We start from the raw sequence: 18,765 nt of genomic DNA, 5'->3' as shown, positions 1-18,765 counted from the left end.
CCTTACCATGCATCCATGCTCATGAAGTTGGGGGATTAAAGCCCTCCCGTGCCCCTTGCTGTCTCCTTTAGAATCGTCCATGCAGCCGAATTTAGGAATGTAATCCGGTGTAAGCACTGCTGTGCGTTGAGACTGTCGTGCAATCAGTTTGTTGCTTGGGCCTGGAGAAGGATGATTAGCAGGATGGAGGGGCTTCCATGTGAGGAAAGACTGAAAAGAGGCCTAGTCTTTTTCGGAAGAGATAGGCTTGAGGGGGGATATGACAAGGGTTTACAAACGGCTAAATGGCAAAGAGGAAGTAAATGCGGATATATTATTGACTCTCTAACAGCCCAAGAAGTAGTGGGTCACGAAATGAAACTAGTAGGGAGAAAGTTGAAAATGAATGAAAGGATGTTCTTTTTCGCACGGTGTGTAATTGAAGTGTAGAGCTTGTTCTCACCAGACATGAATGACTGGTACCTCCCAAGACGGGGGGCTCCATGGTGGTGAGCGGGGACCCCCTGGAGATGCTGGTGGCTGCATCAGCAGTGATGGGGGTGGGGATGGCGAGCAGCAACCACCCGCAGAAGCCAGTGGTGGCTTTGGCAGTGGCTAGTCTTGGGGTAGAGGGGGCATGTGCGCCCCCCCCCATGTGTTTGCCTATGTCACCAGATATTGTGGGAGCTGACAGTCTAGCCAGATTCAAAAATGGTTTGTACAAATTCTTGGAGGAAAGGGGCATCCATAGCTATTGAGTGTCAGAATTAAGGGTACAGCCTCTGAATTGGAACTTTCTAGACAAATGCTGGAGGCTGCAAGTGAGAAAGGAATAGTAGGGGGAAACACCCCTGGTCATGCCCTGTTCAGCCTTTTAGCAACCACGCTGGCATTGTGTGACACAGGCCAGTTTGATGCATAGGGTTAATGTGGACTTAACATGCACACAGTAACAGTTAGCCTTCCCTGTTATTACAGGGGACTGTTGGGTATGTGTTAATTGATTTTGGGAGATAACTAATGAAAAAACAAGCTGTGACACGCAGGATATGGGACAAGATGGATCTATGGTCTGACCCAGTAAGTGGCAGTTCCTATGTCCTTATGTTCTTAACTGTTTTGGTAATATCAATCGGTCCTCTTCTCCTGGCTATGCTGGACCTGGGTTGTGTTTAAAAATGACTTTTTCAGAGTTTCCCTAAGTAGTGTGAGGGGATGGGAAGTCTACCCTAGGAACTATGTCATCCCCCATCTTCCCTCAGGTTGCCTATAACCTGCTTTGGATACAACAGAACAAATCTCTGTCTGTATTTAACAAGAAACCTATGCTGAAATTGTGCTAGCAGTATGTTTTAATGTGGTAGTTGTATATCTTTACTGGGGCACCTCTTAACTTCAGGTGAAACTGTAGCAAAGACAAGGATGTTTGTTGCTTTCACATGAGTTAGTGGGTTGAAACAAGTCTAGGCTCTTTCCCACATGTGGGCAGGATTTACATGTCCATTTAACTTTTTGTTTGAAAAAAAATGTAGTCCTCGTAGTTGTACAGATGGTTTTGACAGTGCGCACAGATTGCAACTGAGGAAATCTGTGGAGGTAGCAGAGGACTTGTGGACCTGCTTGAACAATTGGGGTTGGTAGGGTGGTTCTGATGCTGCTCTGGTTAGCATAAACAGCAGTGTGCCTAAAAGGGTCCAAATCACATGCAAGTAGATGTTTTCTTTCTGTAGTTTGGTCTGACTTTCAGATATGCTCAGTGCTCACAACTCCTACTGAAGGTGGTAGCTGCTGCAGCATCTTAGTACCTCTGCAAAGTAAAGCCAGTTTAATCTGGTGTTGCAAATACTGAGGCAGCAGGCAGTGCAATGTGAGTTTCTTTTGTGCATCTTAACAGGATATTAATTTGTCACCTTTTTATTAGATAGTGGCCCTCCATATTGGTGGAAATCCAGACAGGATTTGCTTGATGGGGAAGAATCTGAGTACCATGTACCCCACTCATAACCTCTGAACTGGAAAAAAGACCATGCACTTCCTAATGTATGTACTTAGACCTATTATAAACAGTGCTCATTAACTGTATAGCACTGCCAGTGCTGTAGCATTAGCTGAATAGTTCCACTAATCTTCAAAACTTCTAATAGTCGGTTTGCCAGTTGCCATTAGAAAGCTTGAAAGTAATGGGCATGAGTAGATTGCAGAACTGCTATTTAAAGCCCTGAAAACAAGAGGAGATGTCAGTTTCCTGTCTGCTTAGTTTCCATGATTTTCAAGGCCTCCAATGGCAGCCCTTTGATAGCTGCTTTCCCTTCCCCATTTCTGGAGCAGTTATGCAAAGCATACTTAGATTACCAAGTAGACAGTGGGGCTGAAAGATGCTACACCCTTAAGAAGTATACACATATTTTGAAGTTTGTTACAATGTAAGCAAAAGGCAGTGAAGTGGAACTGGCATTGTGTTAAAACACTGAAGTGAATTACCTACTTATCCAGTATGCATGTAAGTGCTCTCCTGTGTTCCACTAAAGCAAAAGTGAAATCACTGTTTGGCATAGAAGGGAGCAAAATCAAGAATAAGAAACCTACTACTTTTGCTGTCTTCACTTCCTACCCTGCTGCTTCTTGCACCTTAACGGGTTTTACATATTCCACTCCTAGTAGGCCATCTACTGCTGCTGTCTCACCCTATGTAGCTTAGTCTGATCTTACTCTTTCCATTTTCTCTGGTGTGGCTGTTTTGCACCCTGCCTTGCTATCTTGCTTGCCTCTGGGATATGAGAGTAAGATTTGAACTTTAAAATGAATTCAGGAATAGATCATTACTAGAAGGGGAATAGTGGGGGATAGTGCTGAAACTTCCCAGGGCAGAGTACATGGCAGATAAAGTAAAGGCTGGACTTTTCAAAATAGCTCAGCTGCCATTTAAGTACTTAAATGGTCAGAATGGGAACAGCTAGCACTGAGTCCTTTGGAAAAAATCTAACCTTAAGTGCAGCTCAGTATTGGAATAGATCAACTGTTGCTTGTGAGGAAGCAAAAAGAAGAAAAGGTTAAAAAAGGAAAACCTTGCACCCTGTGTTCTTTAATTCTCTTCCAGGGAGCAAAGGAAAGGCAGCAAAAAGGGGAAAAGTATTCTCACGTTCTCTCTCTGGCTCACCTCCTGTTTTAAAATATCCAATTCTCTTGTATATCTACATTAGCAATCTTCAGGAAACTACGTATTGTTTGTTCAAGTTGTTCAGTGGTGCTAATGGTTCGAGTGATACTGTATAAAGAGATGGTGGTAGAAAAATGTCTATGTCATTTAGCTGCCATTTGAGCACTTAAGTATATTATCTGCTTAAAAAGCAGGAGTGGTAGAAAATCTATCAGAGTGTTAACATGGTCATGGGCATTATTTTTGTAACTACGTTTCTATAGCTGATCTCTTCATACTTATCCAGACCCTGGTATGTGCTTGGAAAAATAGCTTGCCTCTTTCATTTTACTGTAAGTCAGTGTCTCCTTTAATAAATGCCTGAATATTTTAAAATTCTTCACTCAGGTGACTTCAGTACAATGAGAAATTTGTAATGTCTATCTTCACAACAGTTCCTTACAGAGTTAAAAAGGGATATATTAAAAACATCTTGCCACTTTGATTTTTCACATGAAACTAGAAGTCATATGTCTTTAACTTGTTAACTTTTATAACAGTGGTGCTGTGCACATGTGCACAAGTAGCAGAAGAGTGGTACCTTGGTATGGTTTTTAAGTGACCACTTATTGATAACAATGCTTGTTGATATAAAAAAATAAAATTGCTGTCATAGATGTGTTATTGCTTATTGATTCCTGGAATAAAAACAGGTTTGGATAGAAACTGTAGACTAAACAAACTTTCAAAGAAAGTGTAAACAATTTAATAAATTGAACAGCTACTTTCCAGTTATAATATCTGCTAAGTTGTTTAGTATCTTACCTTAAAAAAAGTGTGCAACAATACTCTTCACTTCTTTATAGGAGAAATCTAAACAATCTATTGAACTTAAAAATGCTCATGCTTTGATGGTAAAACTTGGGGTTGCATTTCTGTAATTTGATCCTCAGGAGGAGACCTTTTATATCACTGGAGCTCTGTACTGACGAGTGTTGGTCTGTCTGGATCCAATGGAAGGATCAAGGCTATTAGAAGGGAAATACAATCTTCAGAATGAACTTCCTGTTAATGCATATACCCCTAAGAATATTAAGTAGCATCTGGTATGAAACCTTTCTGCTTACTAATTGACTTAATAAGTGGAGTTCCTCAGGCATAGTAATACCACTTCAGAAGTAACAGTAGTTCAATTTCTTTTGCCTCTTGCAAAAAAGGAAGAATATGGAGTGTGTGTACTTTGCTTAGCATATAAGCTTGTTTTTTTTTTGTTTTTTTGTTTTTTTTTAATCAGATTTGTGCTCTGACCCCAGATTTTTTTTTCCTCTGACGGCATAGAATATGTCTGGTTGTAAATTGCTCATATAATATAGGAAGGCTTGGATTGTATAACTTTATCACATGGGTTATGAATAAATAAATCTTTGGCGAAAGCTGTTCCCATGTTATTTGACCTTTTTATTTGTTAATCAGTGTTCCCCATTTTATTGTAATTTTTTGATTGAGGTACAAAAAGCGTCCATGTCCTAGAGTTAGCTTACTGATTTCTATCCAGCTAAGAGGCTTATTGATAGCACAAAAAGATTAGCCAAGAGATAATTCTTCAATTCAATTATGGTGGCACATTTGTCTTGGCTTAAACCATTTTTAACTAAACTGGAAATGATTCTACATCTCGTCTTATCACCCTTCCTGGACAGGGTGGGTTTAGGACTGCACAAAATCCTGAGGAATTATTGTAAACTTCACGCAACTCTGAGTCACTTAGTAACATCATAAGGAAACATGAACGTTTTTTCTGATGGATAAAATACACCAGGCGCCTGATGTTTCCACTTCCTTCTAGAGTAAAATTTTCAAAATCCCTCGATTTGCTTGCATTCAGTGGTGGAGGGAATTAGAAAGGAGGAAGCAGCAGAAGTTATTAGAGAGTTCCCTTCTGTCTCTTAGATTACATTTCATTATAACCCCAAACAACCTGAATGCTTGTTTGTAGATGCAAGAATAAGGTAATAATGTTTGTGTAAATATATCTGTTGCTCTGGCAGGCTATTGTTGGTCCACTAACACTGACAAATACGTCGTGGGGAACTCAAGTTAATTAAGTTTATATCATCTATAACTTGAGTGTAAGATTAGATAACTTTTTACAAAAATGAATGTGTGTGTATATGTTTTACTTAAGCTAACCTTTAGCACATTACTGTTCTAATGGCACACCTTTGATGGTTTGGTGAATACCCAAATCTTAATTCATATACTTTTATCTATTATTTTGACACTACCCAAGCTAGTATGTGGTAGGATTAGGTGACTCTAAGGGAAAACAGTGTTAACTGCTTAAGTTTTCCTGGATATACACTTAAAAAAATGATTTATTATTCTCTTGTCTTCTCAGCAAGCTTACTTTCATTCTTTTGAAACCTGCACAAAAATATATTTATGTAACATCTGCTGGGATTTAAGCACCAGAAAAACACTATTATGCATAGATTGTAAAGCCAGGAGAAAACATCAGATTGTCTTAGACATACATCAGTATGCTAGAAACTGTGTTAATTAAATTACCGGTAGGTATCTGGAAGTGAATGGGGATTCCCCTGTTTATTTTTTTGTTCTGTGTATTCATGGGTATGCTGAGGACTGACGTTGATATTTCTCTTTTTTATGGCTATCCCTCCATACAAGGATGATGTCTGCTGGGTGGGGGGGGGGTGGTTACTGGTCAGCTATAAGGTGGCTGAGAAATCCAGTCCATGCACTGTAGCTGATGTTTTGGACTGATACCAAAGGCCGATTATTAACAAGCCATATTAGCTGATACTGATCCGATTGCTGATATGCAGCTCTGCAGCTTGGAGAACAGCATATGGCTGGTAAATCTGAGGGAGGGAAGGGCATGGGGGGTGCAAATCAAGGCAGCCACAGTGAAGGGCAAGGGCCTGAGGCAGGGGTACGTACTACACAGCTGGGGTAGGGCAAGGTGTGGGACAGCCGGTGGCTCATTTGGGGAGCGGGAAAGGGCAATGGCTACTTCTGGCCATTCCCCTCACTCCCACCCTCCGCACCTCCCAGACAAGCCACTCATGGCTCCATCCTGTGCCCTGCCCTGCTCCAGCTAGGCAGTGCCTGCTGCAGCCCCACTCCCTCCCTCTCTCTGGGGGTCTCGATCTGTTCTTTCCCCAAACATACTTACCAGCTGGATGCTGCTCTCCATGCTGCTGGGTTGCACGTCTACCCGTGTGCATGCTACGTCTGCACGTGTGCACGTGGCATTTATCGGTGACATAATCGGCCACATTGGCCAAAAAAACCTGATTGCTGATAATGTCTATTTTCCTTTTATTGGTGCTGATACGATATGGACTAATGTATCGTTATACCTCTAGTGCTCTGCAGGTCTTTCCACAAACATGACAAGTGGTATCTTGGAGAGGCAGGGGGCGCAGCTTTTGGCCAGGATGTTGTGTGCTTTCCTTCCTCCTCTGCTGTTTCTTGGCTTCCTGAGCAAGACGGTTCTCTTCCAAGTGGGCTGTGGCTTGATGTATGGTGCAGTCATTGAGACCTGTTCTCTACATTGAGGCACAGTTCTCTACGCCTCTCATGAGATACTAGTCTAATGTGATTAACAGACCAAAGTTAGTTAAGTTCACTTTTAGATCAGTGTGTGTTTTGTGCATCAATGTGTAATTCTTTAAAAAATGAAAATAAATACAGATATGGATCTAATACTAAATTTGAGGTTTTAATCTAATAAAAGTCAGAAAGTTGTAAGTTATGGTCTCACCACAGCTATAAACTCTTGTTTCATTGTGAATATCAAGGTGCATTTGTGATTAGAAATATGACTTTCTAAAAATGATCTCTCCTTACTCAAAATCTGCTTCCTGGGGGGACTGAGAATTTTCTAATTACTGACTAAAATGGGACTTTTTTGTCACTTGCTGAAGTAGTGTGGTTTTTTTGTTCGTTCAGCATGAGCCATTGAAAGAACAGAGTCACTTGAATATATCAGGTTAGGTTTATAAATAAGAGGTATAAATTTATGTTAGGTTTATAAATAAGAGGTTGGGGTAGGAATCATAACTTCATTTTTCATTTGTAAATGGATAAATATGAGAGACAGAAACAGTCCTGGGTGCTGCTTTTTGTGTAACTGTTTTAAATAATTAAAAGTGACTTTACATATTACTTGATATGTGCTAGGGGTGCACCAATAGAGATTTTTGGGGCTGATACCAATAGCTGATTTTTAAGGAGGCATACTGGCTGATACCGATCTGGTTTTCTATACATCTATGTGCAGCTGGTAAGTCTGTTGTGGTGGATGGGGAGAGGGGAGGGAAGGGACATGGGTGGGCAGATCAACGCCCCCACAGTTAGGGAGGGGGTGGGACAGGGGCTGGCTTAGGTGCTGCCCAGCTGGGGCAGGGTGGGGCACGGGACAGAGCCGTAGCTTTTCCAGGGGGTGTGGAGAGGGGGAGCGTGTGCCCCTGGATTTGCGTGGGGTGGGGCAGGCTGGGGGCTGCACTGGGCTCTTCCTGGCGAGGTGGGGCTGGGCTGAGCTGTGCTTGGGTTAGGTGGTCGCAACACTGGGAGGGGGCTACGGCTTAATTTGGGTTGGCTGCAATCCCCCAGTAACCTCCCTGCTTCTGCCTGCCCCGAAAGCAGCCCAGCCCAACCCAGCCCCCACCCTGCCAGGAAAAGCCCGGCATAGCTCCTGGCCCCAGCCTGCAGCTGTAACCTGCCCTGACCCGTCCCCTGCAGACCTGGGGGTACCCCCCCCCCGGTGCCCTCCTGGGGTGTGCACAGTGGTGGGAGCTACCCCCCAGATGAGCCATGGCTCCATCCTGTACTCCGCCCCATCATGGCTGGGCAGTGCCTACCCCTGTCCCAGCCCCACTCTCTCCCTCACCACAGGGGGTGTTGATTTGCCCCTTCCCTCCCTCCTCCGCATCTACCTCAACAGACTTAACAGCTGCACTCAGCTCTTCAAGCTGCTGGGCTGTTTTTCTCACTGCCTGCATGCTGCACTGCAGCGGCGCACATGCACAAGCATTTATCAGCCAAATTATTGGCCACATCAGGCTGATTTCTGATATAGTAAATTTTCTTTGTATCGGTGTTGATCTGATATTGGACCGATGTATTGGTGCCACTCTATGTGCAAATTACAGTTCAGATCTGTTTAAACATTTCCCTCATTCCCTCTTCACTACACTGGCACCTTGAATGTACTAGTTAAGGCTCTTGGACTGATTCCTGCTCCCCTTCAATGGAATTGTTTTGATCTTTTAATGGTTATGGCACAGTTGCAACATCTGTATACTTTAGGAATGATGGTACTATTTGAAGAAGTGTGAGACTCCTGGAGGAGGGAAGCAGACATGGCCTTCTTGTAGAGCGGCTTTCTTTTACAGAGCACTTCCACAGCTGAACAGTCGCACCTCTTGGCTCTTTTAAGAAGAAATGTCAGACTACTTAAAAGAACTTTTCCACAATAACACCTACTTCTGGGATTTAGAATCTAATGCATGCAATGATGTGGAATTACAATATCCTGTTTAAGGTGAAGAGAAGTTCACTTTAGTAGTAGGGAAGATCTTTTTAGAAGTCCTAATCATTCAGTGAAGTCTGTGCTCTTAGGACCTCATCAGGTATAAATCAAGAGCTTGTGGCTACAGTTCATGGGTATTCTGTAACTTTGTCAAGTGCCAAATACTGTACTACTGACATCTATTTTAAGAGTGACTTGACAGTTTGAATTAGTTTCTGAGGACACCATAAGTCAAAGATAAAACAGTTTGACACATAAATAAAATGCAGCTTTATCTAAAATGACTGTAACCTTTGGTTATTTCATCTTGACTTCCTCTGTAACAGCTGCTACAAAACTTGTGCAGGACTTCCCCAATATGCAGAAGGAAAGGATTGAGAAAGTTTAGATCCTGATACTAATTGGCTGTATAGAAGTTGTTCCTATTGCAATCCTATTGGATATCTTCCATTTCAATATTCTACAAGGTGATGGTCTCAATAGATGTGGGAGAGCAGTGGATATGATGTACCTTGACTTTAGCTAAGCTTTTGACAGTGTCTTCTGTGATGTTCTCATTAGGCTAAAGTATGCTGTCTAGATGAGTGGTTCTCAACCAGGGATGAGAATCACTGGGGTGCCACAAGATCTTTTGAAGGGTGCCATGAGGTGTGAGGAGATATGTGGTTTTGGGGAGATGAGTACAAGCTGAGGCTTGTCCCTGCTTGGCTTCTGCCCTGCCTCCACTGGCCAGCCCTTCTGTGAAAAGGTAAACACTGTAATAAATTCATTTTTAAATGGATGATGCTCAATCTGCAAAAGTTAGAGGGGTACCTCAAATCTAAAAAAGGTTGAGAACCACTGGTCTAGATAAAACTATTATAAGCACTTCACTTAAAGAACTTTCAAAATGATCTATAAACATACTAATTAACTGAATTTCACATTAGTTGTTCCAACTATATAGTTGGTCCAATAAAAAAAAATACTACCCTTACCTCTTGCATTAAGCTTTACAACACACTTATGAGTTCTAAAATTAGTGTTCCTCTATTTTGCAAAATGCTAAGGGGAAGAAGTTAAGGAAAACTGGATTAAAGAAATTCAAAATTCATCTGACCCCAGCGTTTTTTCCTGCCCAGGGCAGGGGGTCAGACTCAAAGCCAGTCTCCTGATTTGCAGCCTGTTATCTTAGTCCTGAGATCATCCATCTCCTATGATCAACAGACTTATTCTATGTCTGGCCTCAAGACACAAGAGAATAGAACATCTGAGCTCTAAGGAATTGCCTCTAACAGGGAACTGAAAAGTGCAACTTTCTCAACAAGGTTTGATATTATAGTTTTTTTGGGATTGGTAGCTGTCATTCTTCTGAACTATGTACAAATAGAAAAGAGGCGGTCTCTACTGGGAAGGAAATGGTATGCATAAGAAGTTTCAATTTTTTATGTTGTACACATCTGGAATGCAGGATTTTTAAATAGAAACACTGTCAGATTCTCAGCAGTAGTGAGTCTAGATGACTGCTGACATCTTTATCCAATCTCAAACTAGTAATAAAATTGTATTCTGGGATAGCAGGGTAGTTTACTGGCTGACTGGTATGTTGGGAATCTGTGATTCAGGGCTCAAATCTGATTTTACTACTTAATTTTCAGTGTGGGACAATTGGAGTGAGAAAGAACAGGTCTTTGAGATGGGGAGCACCAATTCTCAGTGCTCACTAGTGATCAATAGTGTAATAAGGGTGGGGGTGAGGGGACCAGGGCAGCAGTAGCACCACTAGGCTCTGCTTCTGTGTGGTGGTGGTGCAAAAATAGCTGCAACTGCGGCAGCGGTTGATAATGCCACTGCGATCAACACTGTGGCAGCCAGCACTGCCCTGCGTATCACATGGCTGCCCAGCTACACCTCTGCTAGTCACTCTCTAGACTGGTGGTTTTCAGCCTTTCTCAACTGGAGGCACCCCTCTGAAAATGCTGCCTCTTATTTCCATAGTCAAAAATATGAGTGAAAACTATAATAGAGAAGGGGTTTTTTTCTGTTGCAGAGAACTCAGAAAGACCACAACAGGTCTGGGTGTTTTTAACACTCTGGATTTCTGTTGGAAATCATTGGGTTTATCTTGTGACTCATGTTTTCATACCTACCAGTGCTAACCTTGCATGGCACCCTTGAAAGGATCTCAAGGCACTCCAGGGTGCCATGCCACCCTGGTTGAGAATCACCACTTTAGAAAGATCACTGTTGATTTTTGCAATCTTGACTCTCTTGCACTTGCTGTGGACCTTTGGTTTACACTGGTAAAAATGAAAGAGAATCAGGAATTGTGAGACTACCTTCATGTAGACATTGTATAAAATTAAAGGGAAGGAAAGTAGAGATCCTTTGCTTAGAGGACCCAAGGAGGAATGGTTTGTATGTGTTTTGGGTTGGGTTTTTTAAAGCCTTTCTGATGCAGTAAAGGTGCTGTCTTAAAGTAAAACTGGAATTTAACCTTTAAAGGCACAGATTAGAATCCAGCTTTTCTCAAGTGAAATAAATTTGAACTTTATATAATTGAAGTAGAATAGTACATTTAGAAGACTTCAGATCCTGATCCCTCAAATCCTTTCCTGAAAACAGCGGATTAATTACAATAATTTGATTTTGAAATTAAAAGGTTTTTTCATTTTTCACTTGTATCATTATTTTCTCTGAAGAGAGGTTGGTTCTTATTGGCTGGTATTGCCAATAACACATTGATTTGCAACTGAATGTAACTTTTACTGTAAATTCGCTATTAATCTTGCTAATAGTTACCTACCATTTTTTGTTTCCTAAATTTTGATTTTTTTTTTTATAATGTTGGAAAATGCTGTATTACTGAATTACTGTGCTTTTTTTAAACTTGTGACTTGTCGTAAAAAAGCCATTTATAATTTAACTGAAAATACCCTTAATATATGCAAACCTTGTTTTGTATCTAAAACAAACTGATTTATTATTATTTGTAAATTAGTTTATAGAACTGCCTGCTTCTGGTTGTCATAGAGAAATCAGGCTGGAAGGGACCTCCAGAGGTCATCTAGTTCAACCGCCTGCTTGAGGAAGGATCATCCCTATCCAAACCCTCCCATACAACCGTAATCTAAACTCTTTGTAGGACTACCCTCAACCCTGACACAACATAGACCTAACACCCTAACCTGCCACAGGTAGTGGAACCATGCAAAAAAGTCCTGCTTCTATAAAATATTGTCAATATATGTTCAAGAGATCCTGTGTAGAGGGCCATGCTCCCCCATACAGAGGAAGGCAAAAACACCCACAGTCCATACCAATTTGATCAGGGGGTAAATTCCTTCCTGATCCCAAATATGGTGATTGGTCTGACCCTGAGTGGAGAGGGAAAGACCCTCTAGCCAAGAACCTCTGGCTGTGCTCCTACCAGGAGAATTGACACCCCCCAGTTGAAGTCCCGAGCCTTAGCTTTAGCCAATTCCTCTGGGGAGGTTTAAAAACACTCTGATACATATAGCAGAAAAAAAAGGTTTGGTGGGGAGGCGGGGGGCAGGCGGAAGGTGGAAGGAGCAACCAGTAAAACCCGGAAGCATGGGAAATACCCAAGGTAGAAAATAGGTATAGCTACGCCAAGATCATCCGCTGTCAGTGGCTGATCATCTCCAGGCAGTGTTATGTCCTACAAGATATTTAGAACAAATAAATCTCATGTTCTTGCACTCTTGTTGTTGTTGTTAGATAGGAACTGCTTTCATGCTTTCTTAGTTGGAATTCAAACAGCCATTGAACTGAGCTGATCTATCAAGTATCTTGAAATTAAATAAATTTTCACATCTGGGTTCATAACGGTTATTTCCATCATGCCAGTCTATTAAAATTTGGCAGCAAACATACTGCATGAATATTATTTGCCTAATACAATGGTGCTCATGGTTTCAGCCCCATGGGTCTGATGAATGGCCGAGGGCTAGTTTGCAGGTTAGACTGAGCCCTGCACAACCCCTGCCCGGCCAGGATTTGGCCCTGCACCACTCCTGTGCACTGGGATTGGGTCCTGTGTGCCTGATCTAGCCCTGGCCTGCTGTGCTCCCCACAGATCCGTGAGGAACCCGGTGGGCTAGATGACACAGCATGAGGGGCTGGAACTTACCCATAAGCCAAAAGTTGGGCACCCTTGCCTTATAGGTTTGGCTTCGATATATTAAATATGACTTGACAACTCCAAAAAGAACCATGTATTTTGATAGAATCTATATAAAAATAATCTTGCACTGTGGCAAAAGTGCATGGGTAAATTTTAGCTTTAATTTAGCTCATGTTACCAGGTTGAACGCTGGCTCTAGTTAACTCCTTCTTATGATCATTAAGGAAACGTCTAAATTCACTTTCTGGCAGATCTACTTGTTTGGATGCAGTTAGCTTGGGGATGGAGCAAAGTGATAATAAAGATATTATATTGGAGTGAAGCAGGAGAAATGAGTAATTGGAAGTAAGGAGGGGGTGGCATAGTCAGAAACATGAGCATCTAGTTAGTGGCCAGTGAGATTTGTGTTTGTTTTATCAGTATCTATAATCTCTCCCTAATTTTTTTCTCTGGAGCTAGCTGAGGAAAACCTACTTTTATTTGGATTTGAGTGGTGCTATATCCTCTCATTTGTTTCTGTGCTGGATTAAAGTACTGCCTTTTGAGTGCCTCTAATTTGTAACTGGAAACTGTGCTCTGTTTTGTGTATAGGAAACTGATATTGCAGCCAGGTGGCAAATTGGGTTCATGTGTATTAAACTTTCAACTGTATAGACTAGGCTTCAAGTGTGAGCAGGGGCAAATGAACCTAGATGTTGGTTCACTTCAGTTGAGCAGAACATGTGACATACTGATAAAGTGGTGTAACTAGAGCCAGCGGGAACTCTGCACTCAAGCTTTCAAGAACATCTCATTTCAGAGGTCTCTTCTCAAGCCTGCCATTCAGCTCCACTCGTACCAGATATTTTCTCTGAGCTCTGCACAGCCCCAGCTTTGTTTAGTGTGCTATGTGAAATGTTTTGTGTGTTATATGAAATGTACTAATATTTGAGTTTTCTTCTGGACTGTTGCCTTAAGGTGTGGCCACTTCAATTTTACTCTTTAACAAAGCAAGTAGATTGGGTACAATTAATACCAAGGGTACTGAGAAATGCAGTTCCACCATGTTATATGAAAATTATAAAGTGACAAACAAACAAATGAAACCCATAAAATATTATAAGAGTTTTCTCGTAGTAATTAAGGTTTGTTTTTATCAGACCTAGGTGGCCAATGTTTTGGAAGGATTTTGCAGAAGGATTATAGGACTATGACCTTGAACAAAAGAAACTCATATGATACTTTATTATTGCATGAAAAATGAATCAAAAGTAGCTTTTATTATTCTGGCTTTTTTATAGAAATCTCCAAGGAAGCATGAAGTGGCAAAGAGACTAAATCATTTAAATTAATTATCTCTATGGATTGGAATTTGCTATTTCCTAGCAAAAGCTTCATATCTGCTTGAGAAGCTGATTCAGCTTAGTTGACTGTCAGTTTTTCAACCACCAGCTTCATGGTGAGCTATAAACAGCATCTCTGAACAAAAGTATCTACTGGTTTCTTTGATAGAGAATAGATTTCAGTTGGTGTTGAAGAACGGTATGCATTTCCAGTTGTAACAGCTACCTAGAATACAGTGTAATACTTCAGTTTACAATAGAATTATTGGAAATGGATCCTCAATAGAGTGCCAACTATTATGTTGCTGATTACTGATTGTAAACCTGTTAAACCTTGTAGCATATTCAAAATGTCATACTTTTTGGCATTTTGGGCCGATAATTATTGAGAGCTGACTGAAAAGGTTGAAGTAGAATGTATTAGTTTCTCTCGGTTCTGTGAGACAACACTCATTTCAGGAAAAAAGTACTTGAAGTCAATCTAGGTAAAATCCATTAGAAACACTTTTAGCTAAATTACTCAGGTAGCTATTTCTGATCCAAAATAAGTCTCCAGATAAACTTTCACAGCAACAAATAAATATGGTGTAAATTTTTCTTTTCATTGTAAGTTTTTGTGAGAGCCAGTCTTAATACCTGCCATGAATGGTGGGTTATTTTATTTTCACTTTTTTGCCCATGTCTTGAGAAGTAATCAAACAGTCTGTTATAAACTATTAAACATTTTTGGATCAAATGATTATGAAGTTTAATGTATGAGCTCTATTTTGTATGTTAAATCATATTTGAGAATCTTTAGATATACATTTTTTAAATTAAATGTATGTTTCACTGATCTCATGTTATTGGTTTAACTTGGTCACATTCAACAAAACTGGTTGTTTTTAAGGCACTTTTTCAGTACCTAAACTGTAACAATCAGCACTGTCCAACTTCTGAGTGGTCAGGGGCTTCACACTGTATGGGCAGCAGGTTTCCTGGGCACTCTTCCATTGTGCTGCCCTGCCTCAAAGACCCCAGATGCTGCAGAAGCAACAGCAGCAGGAGCAATGAGGAACCCAAGGGCCACATGATAATGCCATCTGGCAAGCAGGCTGCCATTTGGATATTCCTGATAGAGATGATGTTTCTTTCCTTCTCAGAATAATCTGGCTCTTATGATACCTTTTAAATTTATTTCTGAATGGCCACCTTTTGGATTTTAGCTTCCTCTTCTGGATGTGTAGATTAATCTTAATCTCATCCTGTCATAGATTCATAGATTCATAGATGTTAGGGTCGGAAGGGACCTCAATAGATCGTCGAGTCCGACCCCCTGCATAGGCAGGAAAGAGGGCTGGGTCTAGATGACCCCAGCTAGATGGTTATCTAACCTCCTCTTGAAGACCCCCAGGGTAGGGGAGAGCACCACCTCCCTTGGGAGCCTGTTCCAGACCTTGGCCACTCGAACTCTGTCAGAATGTAGAATGTTAGCATTAGCTTATTTTTCTTTGCAGCTAAGTGTTGACTGCTTGACCTCCAGTTAAGTGGTTGTCCTTGGTCAAAAGTTCTGCCTGTTCACCTGAACTAAGTGTAGACAGTCAAAAAGCCTGAGGCTGAATTGATTCAGTCTTTGCAGGTTAGTCCAAACTGCAGAGATTGAATTGATAAGCAAATGATCACACTTGCTTTTGATTCAGAAAATACAGCCACATGCCTGCAGTGGCTCAAGCCAGAAGCTGGGGGGCACTAGAGCATGCCTGCCAAGCCATTGTCAAAGGGGAGGGAAGACAGAAGCCATCCAAGACACTTTCCCACTCCCTGCTGGAGAGGAGGTGGCATGGCCATGCCCCAGCTTGTGCTCTGCCTGGGCAGGGGGCAGAAGGTAGTGTCACTGAATTCATAAAAGTTTGAGAAAGAATAGTTCTTTCTCTGAAAATAGTATAAACGGAAGAACTATAAACACAGCATGGGCTGTGTGTTTGCTTCCTCTTCCTGCTCCCCCTGATGTCGCTGGGACTTGCAGTTCAGACTCACTGCAGCAGGACTCTGTAGGGTTACTTATCACATCCTCTTTCTGCTTCCAGGTTCCTCTGGGATTTGTAGTCCACAGTCGCAGCCAGCACTAAGTAAGCCAGCAGCACAGGGCACCTCTGTACTCAGGGGAAGGTGAGTTTAACCCCCATCCCTGGCCCCAAACCCCAGTTCGGGTTTGCCTGGGGGGGTGGAGGGCCTTGAGCCATCCTGCACTGCTCCAGCTAGGGCGAGTCCAGCCCTGCTCTCTGGAGACAGCATAGCCTAGCCTAGGGCTGCAAAGCATGCTGGGATGCTGAGGGATTGTGACTTAATTTGAACCAGGAAGGGTCTGGGACAGAAGTTTCATAAACTGTTTTGACATAAATCAGTTAAGTCTGATATTACATTCAACCAGTTTTACCTTAAACCAGTTTCAGCCATTTTGAAACTGGTTTATGTGCACTGAACTTCTGTTCTGTTAAAGATTTAAACCAGTTTCTGATTACTCTAAACTAGTTTATGTGTAACTTCTATCCCTAGCCCAGTTGTGCTGCTATGTCACAGTTCTTGTTAGAAGTTTTAGAAAACAAGGTGGAAGCATGAGGCAATTTAGATGCACCTAGGCTTACACATAGCCCTTATGATGATGCTGTGCTGACAACTGTAATCAACCTTTATCCCAGAATATTATACCAACTGGAATGAAATGGCCAACAACAGCACTTAGAATTAGAGATGAACAAGATGATGCTTTATTTATGTTGTAATTTGCCCATGTCCACTTTGGTAGTGCATCTTGTTAAATGCTCCAAAACATACTCTATTAAAAAACCAGTACAAGGCTGTACTGTGAAAGTCCTGACAACTGTCATCCATTATTCCAGCAGAACATAAGTCTTAAATGTTGCCTGTGGTACTCCAAGCATAAGTGTAGGCTCGCTGAACTGTAGCTGACAATAACTTAATCAGGAAAAAATGGCACACTTAGTATGATATGATTAATAAAAGAAATGTACTTGGCCATGCTCTTGTGTTCTAGTATTTTTGCTGCTTTGATCTGGGCTCTGCTGAAACATTTCCACTCCAGAACCTGTCTTTATGTAAATGAGGAACTGGCATAAGAATGAATGTTGAATCTGGCTCTGAACAGTTGGTTTGTGTAAGGTTGAAGAATACCTGATTACCAAGGTTGGTTTGGCCCACTTATGGGAAGAAGGCCTGAGGTTTTACTTTGGTTACAAATTCCTATTATTTGATTTTTAACATGTGGTAACTAAATATTTACCTAGCATCACACCTTAAACACAGGAAACCTAGAAACAAATATACTTCTGTTGATTTAAAAAAAAAACCTCTGTGGAGGGAAAAGACATATATTTCCATCGCAGGAAACTAGGAGCTGGCTCAGATAAGGAATTCATGTTTACAGTAAATAACAACTTGCATAGTAGTTTGTATTAGTCCTAAATAGTTGCATTCTATCTTTATATGTTTCTGCAGTAGTCACCTACCCACCCCTGGCTTCTATACTCAAATACTCAAATCCAAGATGAGGGAATTTTTCTCCATGTTAAATGTGGGGATGGGAATCCAGTTCTCTTGAATTCGAATAAATATGGAACATAGTTTTGACACTTTTGATTATAGGACTAAAATGAAGAAAAATGCTGTCTAGCATGAATTTACCATAATAGTTTTGTTTAAAAGAAGTAAAGCTAACTAAATAGCATAAAAAAATAAAGTATTTATAGCTGATAGATAACTAGAAAAGATGGTTATGGCATGGCTAGACTGATTTATTGTAGCCAGGGAATCTTATGGCATAGCTTTTTTTAGAACTAAGCATTTATGATGTGACTAATTGTAGTTGTTTTTAATGTGCCCGAACTCATGTGCATAGTGTTGCCTCTTTCTTCCTCCCTCTTGTGTACCAACTGTGTGTTTTAATGTGCTACACCAAACAAAGTCCTAAGTCCTGAGAGGTTTGCATTCTAAATTAGGCAAATATTGATAAGCATTATTGTCTCTCTCTTCTTTCTTTACCAGACTGTGCTTTTGTGTGGAGAGGGTTTTGTTCTCTCTCTGTCTTTCTTCCCACTCTACCCCCCACTTCCCCATGCGAAATAGAATCAAGACATTTGCCCCTAATTAGGTTAATGTAATACATTGGTTTTTTTTATAAAGAATGATAGATGAGCTGTACTTAAATCCACAGTTCTTGACTCATTCTTAAGTTACTGTGGATACAATTACACTACCAGCGGGAGCTACCCCTTTATGCTTGGCCAGTACCTGTAAGCTTTGATGGTTGGGGTGTAATTTTGTAGTTGGTTTAATGCTACCTTCCCTCCCTGTATGAATAAAATAAAATCTGAACCAATGCCAATTAGGTCCTTAAGGTTTTGAGAGCCGTGAAGGAACAGGCAGATGACAATGAGTATCAAAGCGGAATTAAAATCTTGCCCACCCCACCTCGCCCACTATGAGACACTACTTCTTTGTTTCTACCATCAATAAGTCTGCAATACGGTTTCCCATAGCAACTCCCATTGGTAGTGGGAAGGCTAGGATGTTTCTCTAAAGCATCCCTATGACAAGTATCTATTAACGCCTGGCACGGATTCAGGACTGCATTCTGAACAAGAATTAT

At 41.2% G+C, this 18,765-nt stretch overlaps 1 protein-coding gene across 6 annotated transcripts in view; it reads left to right on the top strand.

The window, feature by feature from the left end:
• The window catches only part of TRAK1 (trafficking kinesin protein 1), a 209,042-nt gene that overhangs the window by 1,129 nt on the left and 189,148 nt on the right, over positions 1-18,765 (top strand). The gene's annotated exons all lie outside the window — the stretch shown is intronic.

Source organism: Alligator sinensis, unplaced genomic scaffold, assembly GCF_000455745.1.
Source record: "Alligator sinensis unplaced genomic scaffold, ASM45574v1 scaffold470_1, whole genome shotgun sequence".
NCBI classification, from domain to species: Eukaryota; Metazoa; Chordata; order Crocodylia; family Alligatoridae; genus Alligator; species Alligator sinensis.
The sequence above is the reverse complement of the archived record's forward strand: the minus strand, read 5'-3'. Positions and strand labels throughout refer to the sequence as shown.